Genomic DNA, 20,459 nt, shown 5'->3' on the forward strand with positions numbered 1-20,459 from the left:
TACGGAGTACGGACGTATTTTCTTAATCAACTATTTTCGAATTTTATATTGCCTAGCTTACAGTTATCTACATTGTCGAATAAGAACTTGTGTTTGCTAGGTCAAATGGTGAGATTTATTCTCTTGCCACATCTATTGTTATGTGCGGATAAAGATATCCTCCCACTGGCTACATTGTTATGTGCGGATAAAGAGATCCTCCCACTGGCTACATTGTTATGTGCGGATAAAGAGATCCTCCCACTGGCTACATTGTTACTGGCTACATTGTTATGTGCGGATAAAGATATCCTCCCACTGGCTACATTGTTATGTGCGGATAAAGAGATCCTCCCACTGGCTACATTGTTACTGGCTACATTGTTATGTGCGGATAAAGATATCCTCCCACTGGATACATTGTTATGTGCGGATAAAGAGATCCTCCCACTGGCTACATTGTTACTGGCTACATTGTTATGTGCGGATAAAGAGATCCTCCCACGGATGATTAAATCATGGAACTTGCCAACAAAGACAGCTAATGATAACATGTCACAGTTAGAAAAAGAAGAAAAGGATGCTGATGCAATCATCGCTCCATATCAGGTTGGATAAGTTTATAAATTATGATATTATGATGTTAAGTGTTCGATAGTTTTAGCTATTTCGCAAAGTTAACCGTCGTTAAACATCAGCTGCACCCAAGTATCTTGTAATATTCGAATTTTGTAACTTTGACGACCAATGTTACAGTTTACTGCATGTCCGAAATTTAGCATTTTTGGTCATTTGTTTTACTTTCCAAGCGTTAGGGGATTGGGCGACATCTGTCCGACAGCGACATCTGTCCGAATCAGAAAATAGGTTATTTGGACAATAGTTTATGTCGGATCCTACCGTACGATTTTCTTAAAACTTTCCATAAAGTATGGTGGTTATAGGACGAATAATATGTGTAAGCATTACTAGAATTCACTGAATTCTAGTAATGCTGGTAGTTAGAGAGAGTTCTAGTAGCCACTGATTTCTAGTTCATTGATTCTTATACTTTAGTAGGTACTGAAAGTAACTAGAATAGAGGTATTTATTTTAGTACTTATAGTAATATGATATTACTATTATTATTACTAATATCCTACAGGTAGGAGAGCTGATTGATAGAGATGAGATCAACATTCCGTCTACAAAGCAGTTATCAGGTAAGAGAGACAAAGAGAAAGAAAGAGAGGGCGAGAAAGAGAAAGAGATATAAACTAAAGATATACAGAAGTATGGAGTTAGAGAGAGTAGAGTAGGGCGAGAAAGAGAAAGAGATATAAACTAAAGATATACAGAAGTATGGAGTTAGAGAGGGTGAGAAAGAGAAAGAGATATAAACTAAAGATATACAGAAGTATGGAGTTAGAGAGGGCGAGAAAGAGAAAGAGATATAAACTAAAGATATACAGAAGTATGGAGTTAGAGAGGGCGAGAAAGAGAAAGGGATATAAACTAAAGATATACAGAAGTATGGAGTTAGAGAGGGCGAGAAAGAGAAAGAGATATAAACTAAAGATATACAGAAGTATGGAGTTAGAGAGGGCGAGAAAGAGAAAGGGATATAAACTAAAGATATACAGAAGTATGGAGTTAGAGAGGGCGAGAAAGAGAAAGAGATATAAACTAAAGATATACAGAAGTATGGAGTTAGAGAGGGCGAGAAAGAGAAAGAGATATAAACTAAAGATATACAGAAGTATGGAGTTAGAGAGGGCGAGAAAGAGAGTTGAGACACAGTTAATAAACTGCGGAGTGACTAAAATGCTATACAGCAAAAACAGAACGCTCAGACCAAACACTCCACCTACTGATCCTAACCACCCTAACAACTCTCTAGCTCTCTCTCTTCAACCCTCATTCCCTCACTCCTCTTGGTGCACAAAACCATTCTAACCTATGTATGTCCCCCTGACGGGTTCCACAAGCCCAACGGTACATAGTTAGACGAAAAACAGAGAAGCCTTGATTGCCAGATCAAGGACTGCATCAGTAGCAGCGAAATACGGATATACCTTCTCCCTTACAGTCAGCGAGCTGACAACTATCTGACTGTGTCTTTTAGGCCTTGTCACACCACCTTCGCTATTGCATCCGCTCGCCCGTATTCACTGACACATGCCACACCTGGGTTTAGTATGAAGATGTACGCATATTCACCCAAGATGCGGAGATGCCTCAGTTTAGCGAGTTGAGATACAACAGCAAACTCACAGGAGCATGGATCAGAATCATCAGTTACCAACCTGACACCGTTTCGGGGCTTTAATCGCAATACGGTTTCCTGTCAGGCGCCCCAGCAGTCCACCCTTGAACCACCATCTGATCCGAGAGTCACTTGAGGAGACCCGTTAGAGCTCGCAATTGGCGACGAGATAACGTTTATGGTACCTCTAGATGTTATAGTGAACTCTCAAGCTCCAACCTTCCTGAACTCCCACTCCCTCTTTCTCGATAACAAGTAGATCCATCTGGAACAGTGGGCTGCCTCTTTCCCACTGTCCCGTACCAGCTTCTTCAGCTCTCTTCCCCTAAAACCAATCCTCCTCGCAGCTCTCTCCAAACTCTGCGCAACCACTCCCCTAGCTCCAACTTCGACTGCGGCATTATAACAGCACCAACCTTCCGCCTGAATCTCAGCCTGCAGACCGCTGTATCGGTCGAGCTTGTACTCGTGCGATTCAGCGATCCGCTCTTCAGATGGTACTGTTAGCTCCCACCAAATAACTGTCTTTGCCGACCTTGAGAATATCACAAGGTCCGGCCTCAACCGTGTTTCCACAATCTCACTGGGAAACTTAAGCTGCCCCTCAAGGTCTGACAGCACTATCCAATCCCGATACCCACTCAGGATCCCAAAACCACGACTCTCCTTCCGGTCGTCAGTACCTGCTTTTCTTTTCCCAGCAGGAACAAAATCAATGAACTGCCTTCCATCGCCGGCCTTGTTCTTATAAGTGTTCACTCGGCGATCACAATGGAAGACAACCTGTTCAGAGATCTGCTTCAGAACCTTGTCGTGCCGCCATCTATACCTTCCTTGACTAAGGGCCACCTTACACCCAGCCAAAATGTGCTGAATGGTGCCCATCCTCTCTTCACATAACTTGCACTTCCCATCCTCATCTTCACTCCACTTGGAAACCATAGAGGGGGTTAAGAGGGTGCCGTACACAGCACTTAGCATGAACCCAATAAGTGAGTCACCATACTTAAAAAGTGTATGCCAGCTCAAATCCGTCTTCATTACGAGCTCTCTCCACTCACCCCACCTGCTCTGCATCTCCAGAGAACCTACTTGCACCTCCCTCTCTCTTTCAATGTTCTCCTTCACTCTCAGCATAACCTCCCTCTCTCTTTCCCGTTCATCCATCCTCTCCCAAGGTTTTTTCCAGTCACCAAAACCGATGCCAACTCTTTTTAGAGGTTGCACCATCCCTCGCACCGATTCACAGACCAAATCTCTTCTGGCCTCTTCCAGTTCTGTCTCAGGCCTCCAAACTCTACCAGAACGAACTTGGGGCTGGACTGCTTTAATCAGGTCATCCTTAGATGTCTGATAGGATTGCAACAGTCGACACTTCTCTATCTTCCATGTATCTGTCAAACTGCTCACCGGTAAGGCCACACTGGATGATTGACTGAACAGACAAAGACCACTCAGAGTGTGCCCCACCCCTAACCACTTCCTGAGGAAACTATTGGTATTCTGTTCCCATCTGGTAACTGTTGTGATCGGAATATCATAGATGGCAAGAGGCCACTTCAGTTTTGGAAGGACCATGTACTGATATCCCCAGCACTTCTGGAGTCCAGTAAGGGAACTTTCATCGAGTCTCCGAAGAAAAGTGTTAAGGTCGACCTTGGTTGAGTCGATGACTGATTTGTCATTTCCTTCCACTCTTATCCATCTCCCAAGGAATTTTATCGGCTTCTCTGACACATTCGGAATCACCTCACCACCCAACTGCAAACACACCTCTTCTCTCTCCACCTCCTCCTCTCCTACCACTACCTCCTCAACCCACCTCACAGCCACTCCCTTCTTCAACACCAGTGCTCTGGACTTGGAGGACTTTAACTTAAATCTGGACCAGTCCACGTATTTCTGAAACACATTGAGTAACGTTTGCATATCCTCTGCACGTGCGGTCGTCAGACAGCTATCGTCCATAAACAGCTTCAGAGTTGGTATCGGTGTGTCATCCTTGATGTACTCAATGCTTCTCGGAACCTTAGACTTTAGGTGTTCATGCCCAAGGTTCATGCACAAGACAAACAAGATGACTGATATCACACACCCCATGAAGATTCCTATCTCAAACTGCTGCCAGTCTGATGTCACCGTTCTTGAGGAGAACCTTCCAAATACCCCGGAGAAGTACCGTAGGATAATATTGATAACCTTCTCGGGGACGTTGTAGAAACGGAGGGCCCTGGCAATCAGAACATGGGGTACCGCTCCGTAAGCGTTAGCCAGGTCAAGCCATACCACACTCAGATCCTTCTTCTTGACCTTTGCCTCCTTCAGTACCTCCCACATGGCACCAAAATGCTCCGTGCACCCACGGACGCCTGGCACACCACCCTTCTGTATAGAGAGGTCTACATATCCATTCGAGACAACAAAGCTGGTCAACCTCTTCGCCAGGATTGCCAAATAAATCTTCCCTTGAATGTTACCCAGGGAAATAGGCCGTCCTGAACTTGGTGAAAAGTCGCCATCCGCCTTTGGGATGTAGACACCCTCGAAATACCTACAATTGTCAGGATATTCTTCTAACTTATATCCAGTTCTTAACAGGTCCCAGAGATTCTTGGCAATACCAGGACATCTCTTGTACACTGTGTACGGGATCCCGTTGTTACCCGGGGCACTCTTGCTCCTTGCCTTCTTTACAACCTCCTCAAACTCCTTCTTGGATACCGTTGTGAGGTCAAAGGCAACAGAGGGTTCAGGAGCACACTCAGGCAGACCCTCAAGTATACCAAGGGGCTGCTGTCGGGCTGGATCTCCGTACGTTCTGGCCAAGTGATCATCTAGCTCCTCCTTTGAACACTTAAGCTCCCCCACTGGACTTGGATTTAGCACTCCCTTGACTGTCTTGAAAGGGTCGCGTCCAAAATCCCCTCTAACTCTCCTTATCTCTCTCTGCTTCTGTCTCCTTTTCTCAGCCCTCCTCAACTTCATCAAACGACCAGCCAACACTCTCAATAATGCCTCATAACCATCCTTCTCTATCTCACTCCTTGCCTTCCTTTTCTTCCTCCTCAACTGCTTCCTCTTTTCAATCAGGCTGTCAATCTCCTCCTTTCGCCTGTTCTTAAAGCTCATGGACTTCTTTCCACTACCAGCACCTACTTCAACAATACCAAACAACTTGACACCCTCGTCGTACACTACATCACAATGACTCACCATCTTCTCTTGAAATGGTTTCCGCTTGAGAACCACTGCAAACTTCTCTACCACACACTCATCAAACTTACTCCATCGACCATCATTGGACGCCGGCCACTTCACCTTGTCTCTTTTGCTAGCAGGTGGTTCGACTGAAATTCTCTTGTCAAGGAGAGCCCGGATATCTCTAGCACTGTGGTTGTTTTCCTGGCTAGATACCTCCGTCGAAGTTACAGGCATACTGCCAGCCGACGACTCCCCTTCCCAAATGCACTTCATTCGACCCCGATGGATATTCCTGCCTTTGACTGTGTCAAACCGACGTCCACATACACAGATACAACTCTGTCCCTCTCCTGCTTCAACCGTCGAGGACTCTCGACTACCTAAATTTGTCCTTTTCCGGAGTACAGGTAAGTGGAGGGATGCCTACAAAGCCTTTATTGTTAACCCGGGCAACTCGTCTCTAAATAAAGACTCCCGGGGCCTTAGAGAAGCAGGAGGCGTGGTACCGATGTAGGCTGAGGTAGCCACTTTTATGACCCCGTCTGACTTCTCTATTGCAGATCCGCTGCAGGCTCCGACCACTACCCAACCTAAAGACCAAAACCAGGCATACTATCTGTCTTATCATATGGGTCTTACCCCATGGTAGCTGGCCTATCCCAGCAGTATTCAACAAAGCAGAGTTGAGACACAGTTAATAAACTGCGGAGTGACTAAAATGCTATACAGCAAAAACAGCAAAAAACATCGCTTCTCGGCCTTTTGGCTAAGATCAAGTGTAGTATCTGTTCTTATCAGTTTAATATCTGATACGCTACTCATCGAGTAGCTTCAATATTAAAGAGAAAGAGAAAGGGATATAAACTAAAGATATACAGAAGTATGGAGTTAGAGAGGGCGAGAAAGAGAAAGGGATATAAACTAAAGATATACAGAAGTATGGAGTTAGAGAGGGCGAGAAAGAGAAAGGGATATAAACTAAAGATATACAGAAGTATGGAGTTAGAGAGGGCGAGAAAGAGAAAGGGATATAAACTAAAGATATACAGAAGTATGGAGTTAGAGAGGGCGAGAAAGAGAAAGAGATACAAACTAAAGATATACAGAAGTATGGAGTTAGAGAGGGCGAGAAAGAGAAAGAGATATAAACTAAAGATATACAGAAGTATGGAGTTAGAGAGGGCGAGAAAGAGAAAGGGGTATAAACTAAAGATATACAGAAGTATGGAGTTAGAGAGGGCGGGAAAGAGAAAGGGATATAAACTAAAGATATACAGAAGTATGGAGTTAGAGAGGGCGAGAAAGAGAAAGAGATATAAACTAAAGATATACAGAAGTATGGAGTTAGAGAGGGCGAGAAAGAGAAAGGGATATAAACTAAAGATATACAGAAGTATGGAGTTAGAGAGGGCGAGAAAGAGAAAGGGATATAAACTAAAGATTATATACAGAAGTATGGAGTTAGAGAGGGTAGAAAGAGAAAGGGATATAAACTAAAGATATACAGAAGTATGGAGTTAGAGAGAAAGAGAAAGGGATATAAACTAAAGATATACAGAAGTATGGAGTTAGAGAGGGCGGGAAAGAGAAAGGGATATAAACTAAAGATATACAGAAGTATGGAGTTAGAGAGGGCGGGAAAGAGAAAGGGATATAAACTAAAGATATACAGAAGTATGGAGTTAGAGAGGGCGAGAAAGAGAAAGGGATATAAACTAAAGATATACAGAAGTATGGAGTTAGAGAAAGGGATATAAACTAAAGATATACAGAAGTATGGAGTTAGAGAGGGCGGGAAAGAGAAAGGGATATAAACTAAAGATATACAGAAGTATGGAGTTAGAGAGGGCGAGAAAGAGAAAGGGATATAAACTAAAGATATACAGAAGTATGGAGTTAGAGAGGGCGAGAAAGAGAAAGAGATATAAACTAAAGATATACAGAAGTATGGAGTTAGAGAAAGGGATATAAACTAAAGATATACAGAAGTATGGAGTTAGAGAGGGCGGGAAAGAGAAAGGGATATAAACTAAAGATATACAGAAGTATGGAGTTAGAGAGGGCGAGAAAGAGAAAGAGATATAAACTAAAGATATACAGAAGTATGGAGTTAGAGAGGGCGAGAAAGAGAAAGAGATATAAACTAAAGATATACAGAAGTATGGAGTTAGAGAGGGCGAGAAAGAGAAAGGGATATAAACTAAAGATATACAGAAGTATGGAGTTAGAGAGGGCGAGAAAGAGAAAGGGATATAAACTAAAGATATACAGAAGTATGGAGTTAGAGAAAGGGATATAAACTAAAGATATACAGAAGTATGGAGTTAGAGAGGGCGGGAAAGAGAAAGGGATATAAACTAAAGATATACAGAAGTATGGAGTTAGAGAGGGCGAGAAAGAGAAAGGGATATAAACTAAAGATATACAGAAGTATGGAGTTAGAGAGGGCGAGAAAGAGAAAGAGATATAAACTAAAGATATACAGAAGTATGGAGTTAGAGAGGGCGAGAAAGAGAAAGGGATATAAACTAAAGATATACAGAAGTATGGAGTTAGAGAGGGCGAGAAAGAGAAAGGGATATAAACTAAAGATATACAGAAGTATGGAGTTAGAGAAAGGGATATAAACTAAAGATATACAGAAGTATGGAGTTAGAGAGGGCGGGAAAGAGAAAGGGATATAAACTAAAGATATACAGAAGTATGGAGTTAGAGAGGGCGAGAAAGAGAAAGGGATATAAACTAAAGATATACAGAAGTATGGAGTTAGAGAGGGCGAGAAAGAGAAAGGGATATAAACTAAAGATATACAGAAGTATGGAGTTAGAGAAAGGGATATAAACTAAAGATATACAGAAGTATGGAGTTAGAGAGGGCGGGAAAGAGAAAGGGATATAAACTAAAGATATACAGAAGTATGGAGTTAGAGAGGGCGAGAAAGAGAAAGGGATATAAACTAAAGATATACAGAAGTATGGAGTTAGAGAGGGCGAGAAAGAGAAAGAGATATAAACTAAAGATATACAGAAGTATGGAGTTAGAGAGGGCGAGAAAGAGAAAGGGATATAAACTAAAGATATACAGAAGTATGGAGTTAGAGAGGGTAGAAAGAGAAAGAGATATAAACTAAAGATATACAGAAGTATGGAGTTAGAGAGGGCGGGAAAGAGAAAGGGATATAAACTAAAGATATACAGAAGTATGGAGTTAGAGAGGGCGAGAAAGAGAAAGGGGTATAAACTAAAGATATACAGAAGTATGGAGTTAGAGAAAGGGATATAAACTAAAGATATACAGAAGTATGGAGTTAGAGAGGGCGGGAAAGAGAAAGGGATATAAACTAAAGATATACAGAAGTATGGAGTTAGAGAGGGCGAGAAAGAGAAAGAGATATAAACTAAAGATATACAGAAGTATGGAGTTAGAGAGGGCGAGAAAGAGAAAGAGATATAAACTAAAGATATACAGAAGTATGGAGTTAGAAAGGGCGAGAAAGAGAAAGGGATATAAACTAAAGATATACAGAAGTATGGAGTTAGAGAGGGCGAGAAAGAGAAAGGGATATAAACTAAAGATATACAGAAGTATGGAGTTAGAGAAAGGGATATAAACTAAAGATATACAGAAGTATGGAGTTAGAGAGGGCGGGAAAGAGAAAGGGATATAAACTAAAGATATACAGAAGTATGGAGTTAGAGAGGGCGAGAAAGAGAAAGAGATATAAACTAAAGATATACAGAAGTATGGAGTTAGAGAGGGCGAGAAAGAGAAAGAGATATAAACTAAAGATATACAGAAGTATGGAGTTAGAGAGGGCGAGAAAGAGAAAGGGATATAAACTAAAGATATACAGAAGTATGGAGTTAGAGAGGGCGAGAAAGAGAAAGAGATATAAACTAAAGATATACAGAAGTATGGAGTTAGAGAGGGCGAGAAAGAGAAAGGGATATAAACTAAAGATATACAGAAGTATGGAGTTAGAGAGGGCGAGAAAGAGAAAGGGATATAAACTAAAGATATACAGAAGTATGGAGTTAGAGAGGGCGAGAAAGAGAAAGAGATATAAACTAAAGATATACAGAAGTATGGAGTTAGAGAGGGCGAGAAAGAGAAAGGGATATAAACTAAAGATATACAGAAGTATGTAGTTAGAGAGGGCGAGACAGAGAAAGGGATATAAACTAAAGATATACAGAAGTATGGAGTTAGAGAGGGCGAGAAAGAGAAAGGGATATAAACTAAAGATATACAGAAGTATGGAGTTAGAGAGGGCGAGAAAGAGAAAGAGATATAAACTAAAGATATACAGAAGTATGGAGTTAGAGAGGGCGAGAAAGAGAAAGGGATATAAACTAAAGATATACAGAAGTATGGAGTTAGAGAGGGCGAGAAAGAGAAAGGGGTATAAACTAAAGATATACAGAAGTATGGAGTTAGAGAGGGCGAGAAAGAGAAAGAGATATAAACTAAAGATATACAGAAGTATGGAGTTAGAGAGGGCGAGAAAGAGAAAAGGATATAAACTAAAGATATACAGAAGTATGGAGTTAGAGAAAGGGATATAAACTAAAGATATACAGAAGTATGGAGTTAGAGAGGGTAGAAAGAGAAAGAGATATAAACTAAAGATATACAGAAGTATGGAGTTAGAGAAAGGGATATAAACTAAAGATATACAGAAGTATGGAGTTAGAGAGGGCGAGAAAGAGAAAGGGATATAAACTAAAGATATACAGAAGTATGGAGTTAGAGAGGGCGAGAAAGAGAAAGAGATATAAACTAAAGATATACAGAAGTATGGAGTTAGAGAGGGCGAGAAAGAGAAAGAGATATAAACTAAAGATATACAGAAGTATGGAGTTAGAGAGGGCGAGAAAGAGAAAGGGATATAAACTAAAGATATACAGAAGTATGGAGTTAGAGAGGGCGAGAAAGAGAAAGGGATATAAACTAAAGATATACAGAAGTATGGAGTTAGAGAAAGGGATATAAACTAAAGATATACAGAAGTATGGAGTTAGAGAGGGCGGGAAAGAGAAAGGGATATAAACTAAAGATATACAGAAGTATGGAGTTAGAGAGGGCGAGAAAGAGAAAGAGATATAAACTAAAGATATACAGAAGTATGGAGTTAGAGAGGGCGAGAAAGAGAAAGAGATATAAACTAAAGATATACAGAAGTATGGAGTTAGAGAGGGCGAGAAAGAGAAAGGGATATAAACTAAAGATATACAGAAGTATGGAGTTAGAGAGGGCGAGAAAGAGAAAGAGATATAAACTAAAGATATACAGAAGTATGGAGTTAGAGAGGGCGAGAAAGAGAAAGGGATATAAACTAAAGATATACAGAAGTATGGAGTTAGAGAGGGCGAGAAAGAGAAAGGGATATAAACTAAAGATATACAGAAGTATGGAGTTAGAGAGGGCGAGAAAGAGAAAGAGATATAAACTAAAGATATACAGAAGTATGGAGTTAGAGAGGGCGAGAAAGAGAAAGGGATATAAACTAAAGATATACAGAAGTATGGAGTTAGAGAGGGCGAGAAAGAGAAAGGGATATAAACTAAAGATATACAGAAGTATGGAGTTAGAGAGGGCGAGAAAGAGAAAGAGATATAAACTAAAGATATACAGAAGTATGGAGTTAGAGAGGGCGAGAAAGAGAAAGGATATAAACTAAAGATATACAGAAGTATGGAGTTAGAGAAAGGGATATAAACTAAAGATATACAGAAGTATGGAGTTAGAGAGGGTAGAAAGAGAAAGAGATATAAACTAAAGATATACAGAAGTATGGAGTTAGAGAAAGGGATATAAACTAAAGATATACAGAAGTATGGAGTTAGAGAGGGCGAGAAAGAGAAAGGGATATAAACTAAAGATATACAGAAGTATGGAGTTAGAGAGGGCGAGAAAGAGAAAGAGATATAAACTAAAGATATACAGAAGTATGGAGTTAGATAGGGCGAGAAAGAGAAAGGGATATAAACTAAAGATATACAGAAGTATGGAGTTAGAGAGGGCGGGAAAGAGAAAGGGATATAAACTAAAGATATACAGAAGTATGGAGTTAGAGAGGGCGAGAAAGAGAAAGGGATATAAACTAAAGATATACAGAAGTATGGAGTTAGAGAGGGCGAGAAAGAGAAAGAGATATAAACTAAAGATATACAGAAGTATGAGTTAGAGAGGGCGAGAAAGAGAAAGGGATATAAACTAAAGATATACAGAAGTATGGAGTTAGAGAGGGCGAGAAAGAGAAAGGGATATAAACTAAAGATATACAGAAGTATGGAGTTAGAGAGGGCGAGAAAGAGAAAGAGATATAAACTAAAGATATACAGAAGTATGGAGTTAGAGAGGGCGAGAAAGAGAAAGGGATATAAACTAAAGATATACAGAAGTATGGAGTTAGAGAAAGGGATATAAACTAAAGATATACAGAAGTATGGAGTTAGAGAGGGCGAGAAAGAGAAAGGGGTATAAACTAAAGATATACAGAAGTATGGAGTTAGAGAGGGCGAGAAAGAGAAAGAGATATAAACTAAAGATATACAGAAGTATGGAGTTAGAGAGGGCGAGAAAGAGAAAGGGATATAAACTAAAGATATACAGAAGTATGGAGTTAGAGAGGGCGAGAAAGAGAAAGAGATATAAACTAAAGATATACAGAAGTATGGAGTTAGAGAGGGCGAGAAAGAGAAAGGGATATAAACTAAAGATATACAGAAGTATGGAGTTAGAGAGGGCGAGAAAGAGAAAGGGATATAAACTAAAGATATACAGAAGTATGGAGTTAGAGAGGGCGAGAAAGAGAAAGAGATATAAACTAAAGATATACAGAAGTATGGAGTTAGAGAGGGCGAGAAAGAGAAAGGGATATAAACTAAAGATATACAGAAGTATGGAGTTAGAGAGGGCGAGAAAGAGAAAGAGATATAAACTAAAGATATACAGAAGTATGGAGTTAGAGAGGGCGAGAAAGAGAAAGAGATATAAACTAAAGATATACAGAAGTATGGAGTTAGAGAGGGCGAGAAAGAGAAAGAGATATAAACTAAAGATATACAGAAGTATGGAGTTAGAGAGGGCGAGAAAGAGAAAGAGATATAAACTAAAGATATACAGAAGTATGGAGTTAGAGAGGGCGAGAAAGAGAAAGAGATATAAACTAAAGATATACAGAAGTATGGAGTTAGAGGGAGAAAGAGGATATAAACTAAAGATATACAGAAGTATGGAGTTAGAGAGGGCGAGAAAGAGAAAGAGATATAAACTAAAGATATACAGAAGTATGGAGTTAGAGAGGGCGAGAAAGAGAAAGAGATATAAACTAAAGATATACAGAAGTATGGAGTTAGAGAGGGCGAGAAAGAGAAAGAGATATAAACTAAAGATATACAGAAGTATGGAGTTAGAGAGGGCGAGAAAGAGAAAGGGATATAAACTAAAGATATACAGAAGTATGGAGTTAGAGAGGGCGAGAAAGAGAAAGAGATATAAACTAAAGATATACAGAAGTATGGAGTTAGAGAGGGCGAGAAAGAGAAAGGGATATAAACTAAAGATATACAGAAGTATGGAGTTAGAGAGGGCGAGAAAGAGAAAGAGATATAAACTAAAGATATACAGAAGTATGGAGTTAGAGAGGGCGAGAAAGAGAAAGGGATATAAACTAAAGATATACAGAAGTATGGAGTTAGAGAGGGCGAGAAAGAGAAAGGGATATAAACTAAAGATATACAGAAGTATGGAGTTAGAGAGGGCGAGAAAGAGAAAGAGATATAAACTAAAGATATACAGAAGTATGGAGTTAGAGAGGGCGAGAAAGAGAAAGAGATATAAACTAAAGATATACAGAAGTATGGAGTTAGAGAGGGCGAGAAAGAGAAAGAGATATAAACTAAAGATATACAGAAGTATGGAGTTAGAGAGGGCGAGAAAGAGAAAGGGATATAAACTAAAGATATACAGAAGTATGGAGTTAGAGAGGGCGAGAAAGAGAAAGAGATATAAACTAAAGATATACAGAAGTATGGAGTTAGAGAGGGCGAGAAAGAGAAAGAGATATAAACTAAAGATATACAGAAGTATGGAGTTAGAGAGGGCGAGAAAGAGAAAGGGATATAAACTAAAGATATACAGAAGTATGGAGTTAGAGAGGGCGAGAAAGAGAAAGGGATATAAACTAAAGATATACAGAAGTATGGAGTTAGAGAGGGCGAGAAAGAGAAAGAGATATAAACTAAAGATATACAGAAGTATGGAGTTAGAGAGGGCGAGAAAGAGAAAGGGATATAAACTAAAGATATACAGAAGTATGGAGTTAGAGAGGGCGAGAAAGAGAAAGAGATATAAACTAAAGATATACAGAAGTATGGAGTTAGAGAGGGCGAGAAAGAGAAAGGGATATAAACTAAAGATATACAGAAGTATGGAGTTAGAGAGGGCGAGAAAGAGAAAGGGATATAAACTAAAGATATACAGAAGTATGGAGTTAGAGAGGGCGAGAAAGAGAAAGGGATATAAACTAAAGATATACAGAAGTATGGAGTTAGAGAGGGCGAGAAAGAGAAAGGGATATAAACTAAAGATATACAGAAGTATGGAGTTAGAGAGGGCGAGAAAGAGAAAGAGATATAAACTAAAGATATACAGAAGTATGGAGTTAGAGAGGGCGAGAAAGAGAAAGAGATATAAACTAAAGATATACAGAAGTATGGAGTTAGAGAGGGCGAGAAAGAGAAAGGGATATAAACTAAAGATATACAGAAGTATGGAGTTAGAGAGGGCGAGAAAGAGAAAGAGATATAAACTAAAGATATACAGAAGTATGGAGTTAGAGAGGGCGAGAAAGAGAAAGAGATATAAACTAAAGATATACAGAAGTATGGAGTTAGAGAGGGCGAGAAAGAGAAAGGGATATAAACTAAAGATATACAGAAGTATGGAGTTAGAGAGGGCGAGAAAGAGAAAGAGATATAAACTAAAGATATACAGAAGTATGGAGTTAGAGAGGGCGAGAAAGAGAAAGAGATATAAACTAAAGATATACAGAAGTATGGAGTTAGAGAGGGCGAGAAAGAGAAAGAGATATAAACTAAAGATATACAGAAGTATGGAGTTAGAGAGGGTAGAAAGAGAAAGGGATATAAACTAAAGATATACAGAAGTATGGAGTTAGAGAGGGCGAGAAAGAGAAAGAGATATAAACTAAAGATATACAGAAGTATGGAGTTGGAGAGGGCGAGAAAGAGAAAGAGATATAAACTAAAGATATACAGAAGTATGGAGTTAGAGAGGGTAGAAAGAGAAAGAGATATAAACTAAAGATATACAGAAGTATGGAGTTAGAGAGGGCGAGAAAGAGAAAGAGATATAAACTAAAGATATACAGAAGTATGGAGTTAGAGAGGGCGAGAAAGAGAAAGGGGTATAAACTAAAGATATACAGAAGTATGGAGTTAGAGAGGGCGAGAAAGAGAAAGAGATATAAACTAAAGATATACAGAAGTATGGAGTTAGAGAAAGGGATATAAACTAAAGATATACAGAAGTATGGAGTTAGAGAGGGCGAGAAAGAGAAAGAGATATAAACTAAAGATATACAGAAGTATGGAGTTAGAGAGGGCGAGAAAGAGAAAGAGATATAAACTAAAGATATACAGAAGTATGGAGTTAGAGAGGGCGAGAAAGAGAAAGGGATATAAACTAAAGATATACAGAAGTATGGAGTTAGAGAGGGCGAGAAAGAGAAAGAGATATAAACTAAAGATATACAGAAGTATGGAGTTAGAGAGGGCGAGAAAGAGAAAGAGATATAAACTAAAGATATACAGAAGTATGGAGTTAGAGAGGGTAGAAAGAGAAAGGGATATAAACTAAAGATATACAGAAGTATGGAGTTAGAGAGGGTAGAAAGAGAAAGAGATATAAACTAAAGATATACAGAAGTATGGAGTTAGAGAGGGTAGAAAGAGAAAGGGATATAAACTAAAGATATACAGAAGTATGGAGTTAGAGAGGGCGAGAAAGAGAAAGAGATATAAACTAAAGATATACAGAAGTATGGAGTTAGAGAGGGCGAGAAAGAGAAAGAGATATAAACTAAAGATATACAGAAGTATGGAGTTAGAGAGGGCGAGAAAGAGAAAGAGATATAAACTAAAGAATTACAGAAGTATGGAGTTAGAGAAAGAGATATAAACTAAAGATATACAGAAGTATGGAGTTAGAGAGGGCGAGAAAGAGAAAGGGATATAAACTAAAGATATACAGAAGTATGGAGTTAGAGAGGGCGAGAAAGAGAAAGAGATATAAACTAAAGATATACAGAAGTATGGAGTTAGAGAGGGCGAGAAATAACATAGGTATGCAGACGTAGGGAAGGGGAGGAGATATAGGAACCAGCCTTAGAGATAGCTCAGTTTATTGAAAAATACAGATATTGTATCATTGTTAATTGTTATTGGTTATAAATCTAATGGGCCCCATGTTTACAGAGGCATGTTGAGGGGTTTATTTGTATTCTCACCTAAGTTATTCAATTTTATTTCAAAGATGCAATTTTACTACTGCAGATCAGCTAGAAGCGCAACGTTTAAAATCATGAACACGGAAGTGTATGTAATTTTCTGTCCAATATTTACAATTTTAGAGCCATCTGACGATTGACCATTCAGAATAGAACCTGGGTGAAGCTGATAGCTACAACGGAACCACAAGTGTACTCCTGATAGCTACAACGGAACCACAAGTGTACTCCTGATAGCTACAACGGAACCACAAGTGTACTCCTGATAGCTACAACGGAACCACAAGTGTACTCCTGATAGCTACAACGGAACCACAAGTGTACTCCTGGCTGATAGCTACAACGGAACCACAAGTGTACTCCTGGTTCAATAATGGCCTCAACTATCAGGCCGAGTTTATAAAGATGCAACACTGGCAAATATTGTCGGGTTCAGGTCACTTTTCTTATTTATTTATCTTTTATATTTTTGTAATTTTTTTTCAATTTTCAACAAATTTACACAAATCATGCGAGGGGATTAGATAGTTAGATTCATAAATAGATTCTATTTTATGATTCTCCGAAATACATATATAATATATTATATTGATAATCAAGACGTATCAAATTTTATTCTTCTTTCATCCAAGTTGAGACCGCTTACAAGCTAAAAGATTTGATTAAAATTGATTTATCATTATGTGATTCAGACTACTACAAGTGCCCCGGACAAGGAGAGTGGTGCATCAGACGAGCTCACGTGTGCAATGGTTACGATGACTGTGTGGGGGGAGCTGATGAAACTGATGTGGAGTGTGGACATATTCGTTAGCTGTGGTTTTGGCTGCGGCTTTTATGAGGCTGTGCGTTTGAAAACTATTTTGCGATTAATCTAAGATTTTCTGCTGGTAAGAAATGATTTTACATCTTTTGTTTGAGATAACTTTGATAATTATGTCCAGGATTGATAAACATATTGTCAATATTTTCCGTTCCATGAAAATCATACGAGTAAGATAATACTTTTTTGTGGATTTTAGAGACATGTTATGCTTTTAAGTTAATGATATTTCGCTGTCAAAATGCAGATTTGAAAGATTCATCATAGATTGCTTTGTGCTATAGAAAAAGAACTTGATCGTTTTTCTTTGGTTTTGTGTGAGATTGCAATATCATCATTTAATTTCTAAAAAATATATGAATTAATTCATTTTGTTTGAAAAATCAAGCTTGGATAAAGACGTTGAAAGCTTATCGCACCATCAATATGGACTTAAGAACTAAGTCATTAAAAATTAATTTGTTCACTAAAAGATTCTCCCACGTGTTAAATAATCAGTGTAGTGTAAAATGCTTCATTCCATTGTTTTCTGATCACGTTTTAGAATAGGTTTTTGTTCATTGTTTATATTTCTCGTTCTACATTTTTGTTCTATAAAGTTGTATTAATTTGTGTCAACTCACCAAAATTGAAAGTCTTGACTCTTAGCTAAATTCGCAATACAAAGACGACTGAAGTGTTAATCAAGAAAATCATTAATTCCATAAAACTCAAAGTTTTCAAACGCTCAATAGTGGGCTCAGAACCTTCCGAGACGGACTCTCCTTATATAACCGGGGCTCCCATGTAAAGTTCTAACCAAGTCAAAAGGAGCTCTTAATAAATAATTGAGTCATTTATCTGCTTAACTGGGAGAAGTGATTATTCCCTGCCTCCTGGTACGTTTCTATTAATTGGTAGTCTTAGAAAGTATTCAACCAGACAAAGGCATTTCCAATCTAAAGCTGCAAGTTGTCTGTCTGAGGTCTGAGCATTGAGCCCCTTGATGACGTCATGTCACAAAGTTCACCAAACGGCCGGCGCGAACAGACAGACTTATTCTATAAGATCAAAGTAAATTTTGATAAATTGACCTTGACAGAAAGTCCATGCGCGCGATGTAGATGGATACAAAAAAGGCGGGGGGGAGGGGGCCTCTTAGTCTTACTCTTACCATTTCTAAATATGGATCAACTCGGGTGCAGAAATTAGCAATAGTTTTGAGGAACATCGGGTTCATTACTTCGGGGGAGAAGAACTGACGACGTTACCGATACTGTGGAGTGATTCGAAATCGCAGCATTTTTACGGCGGACGGCCAAGAGGGCATACACCATTAATTGGCTTTGCAGATAAAAAGTCACATTTTCTACCATAACTTCAAAAGGAAGCATTTTAGGGTGTTTTACTATTCATATATAACTCATAATCATATATAAATGTGCTAGTAATTGCGGTTATTTTGCAGTCTTCCAAAAGTCTCTAGCATGTAGCACTAGCACATTCCTATCGAAATTTTAGAAAAATCTTTAAATATGAAAAACGAGAAATGTGCCTAAAAAGATCAACTTAATCCAGAAATGAAAACTACTATCACAATGTGAAAGAAGCAGAGAATTTCACATACTTTAGCCTCAACCTCCACAAAGCAGATCTTGATGCCATGATGATGAACAGAAAACTCATAGATATTAATACTTACTTTTTTACTTTGGGCGATCCTCAATCGAAATCCCATTCACTGTCTGCCTCCACACGTCTCGATCGCACATAACAGTTCGAAGGTCGTCTAACTGGAGCCCAGTGTCACGAGCTACTACGTCCAGGAAGGTGAGTGGTCTCCTTCCACGGCCGGATTGGGCAAGTCGCCAGGGGAGGATAGTGGAGATAACTTGGTCAGAAGCTCTCATGCAATGCCCAGCGAATCTGGAACGCCTCGACGCAACCACTGAGGCAATAGATGGAAGGTTGCCATAGATCTGCTTGAGGGTTGGATGTTTCTTCCACGAGATGTTCTTGGCCTTCATTAAAAGACGGGTGTAGCATCCGTTGAGGCGCTTCTCAAGCTGCTTGTTTATGGTCCATGTCTCTGATCCATAGAGCAATACTGGTTCGACACAGGCTCTAAAGAACTTGACTTTCAGTTGTTCGGAAATGCCAGAGGACCAGACTTTTTGCAGTTTAATACAGGCTGACCAGGCCATTCCTTTCCTTGTGTTGAAATCCTTTCTACTGTCCGCAATGAAAGAGCCGAGGTATTTAAAGTCATCAACCTGTTTAATCTGGCGGCCTGAGATGGAATGTAAGTCGACAGTGTCAGGGATGTTGATGGTCATGAACTCGGTCTTAGAAGCATTCATAGCAAGACCAACTTGTGCGGCTGCATTTTCAAGGTCTGTCAGCAGAAGTTGGACTTGCTCTATGGTGTCTGACATTAAGGCCAAATCATCAGCAAAGTCAAGGTCTGTGATTTTGACCGCAGGCACTCTTCGACTTTTCCTAGGCACGATGGTAAGACCGAATTCTTCACCCATGCAGCTTCTGAGGACATAGTCAAGGACGATGATGAAAAGAAAGGGTGCTAGAGTGTCCCCTTGGAGAACTCCAATAAGTGTCCTAAAAAAGTCAGTAAGGCCGTCGATGGTCTGGACACGAGAGAACGATGAGTCATAAAGAAGATATTAATATTATACAGAAAAAAGAGAAAACTTAAGGCACGAATCACATGTCTTAACTCTTAAGAGATTAAATCCCTCTAGCTCCTTACCTACCCTAGAACAAAAGTGAATCTGATGGCTTATGAAATTTGACAAAATATAAGCATGCCGATTCATGGAAGTGAGCGCAATAAGCTGTACAATGCGTTAAGAAAAACCCAAAATATTTCTTCAGCTATGCAAAAAGATTTTCTACGCTGAAATCAAATATTGGTCCGCTAAGGAGCACTAGCAGCTCCACAGGAACACTACATGACAACATGATGATAAGAAAATGGCGGAAATCCTTCAAGACCAATATTCTTCAGCATGTTTAGTGACCCTGACAACGAAAAAAAGACACAACCAGCAATATAAAATCACCCTCAGAAAACTTAACATCATTCAACTTCTGTAAAGAGGACCTCATAGTCATTACAGCTATTGTGTAATGATGAAATTCCTATCATGTATCAAAATTTTAGAAAAATCAGTAAATATTAAAAACGAAAAATGTGCCTAAATTTGTTGTTTGGCTTTGAGGTCCAATAGATCTGAAGATGAATGAGTAAACACATTTTTGAGGGCATCAAAAACTGCGCCAGAATTCAGAGAACAATTTGATGTCAATCATCAAATCAATCCGATCTTCCCTGACTGACTTTTTGTTAAAATAAGCCTGAAAAGGACAATTTTTGCTTTTTGACTTTTAAAATGTATAACACACCAGCCTTTTAAGATACGATATCAAAATTTTACACACGCCTTGAAAATGAAATAGATGTGAATAAACAGCGAACAAAATTTCATCCCGATACCGCAAGAAATGATTAACTTATAGGCTATAGCCTCTGTAACCAGAAACAAATTGCGTTTTTCCGAAAATTCCACTCTAACCAGGAAATGCTCGATTACAAAAATAGGTATTCTCAAAATAATTTTTTTAAATGTGGAAACAGTGCGCTAGAAGTAGATGGTCACTGAACTGCCTATGAGGTCATT

At 39.1% G+C, this 20,459-nt stretch overlaps 1 protein-coding gene, 1 long non-coding RNA gene and 1 other non-coding gene across 3 annotated transcripts in view; all 3 read left to right on the forward strand.

Annotated features, from left to right (window-relative positions):
* LOC134821779 (uncharacterized) overlaps positions 1-20,459 on the forward strand; it is a 474,787-nt gene that overhangs the window by 131,321 nt on the left and 323,007 nt on the right. The window lies entirely within an intron of this gene.
* On the forward strand, positions 105-17,137 carry LOC134821994 (uncharacterized). Its single transcript, XR_010161098.1, has 4 exons — positions 105-588; positions 1,124-1,181; positions 16,108-16,395; positions 16,652-17,137. It is a non-coding gene; the product is annotated as an uncharacterized LOC134821994 (long non-coding RNA).
* LOC134822497 (U2 spliceosomal RNA) lies at positions 6,172-6,294 on the forward strand. Its single transcript, XR_010161198.1, has one exon. It is a non-coding gene; the product is annotated as a U2 spliceosomal RNA (small nuclear RNA).

Source organism: Bolinopsis microptera, chromosome 10 (genome assembly GCF_026151205.1).
Source record: "Bolinopsis microptera isolate Bmic1 chromosome 10, MBARI_Bmic_1.0, whole genome shotgun sequence".
Classification (NCBI taxonomy): domain Eukaryota; kingdom Metazoa; phylum Ctenophora; class Tentaculata; order Lobata; family Bolinopsidae; genus Bolinopsis; species Bolinopsis microptera.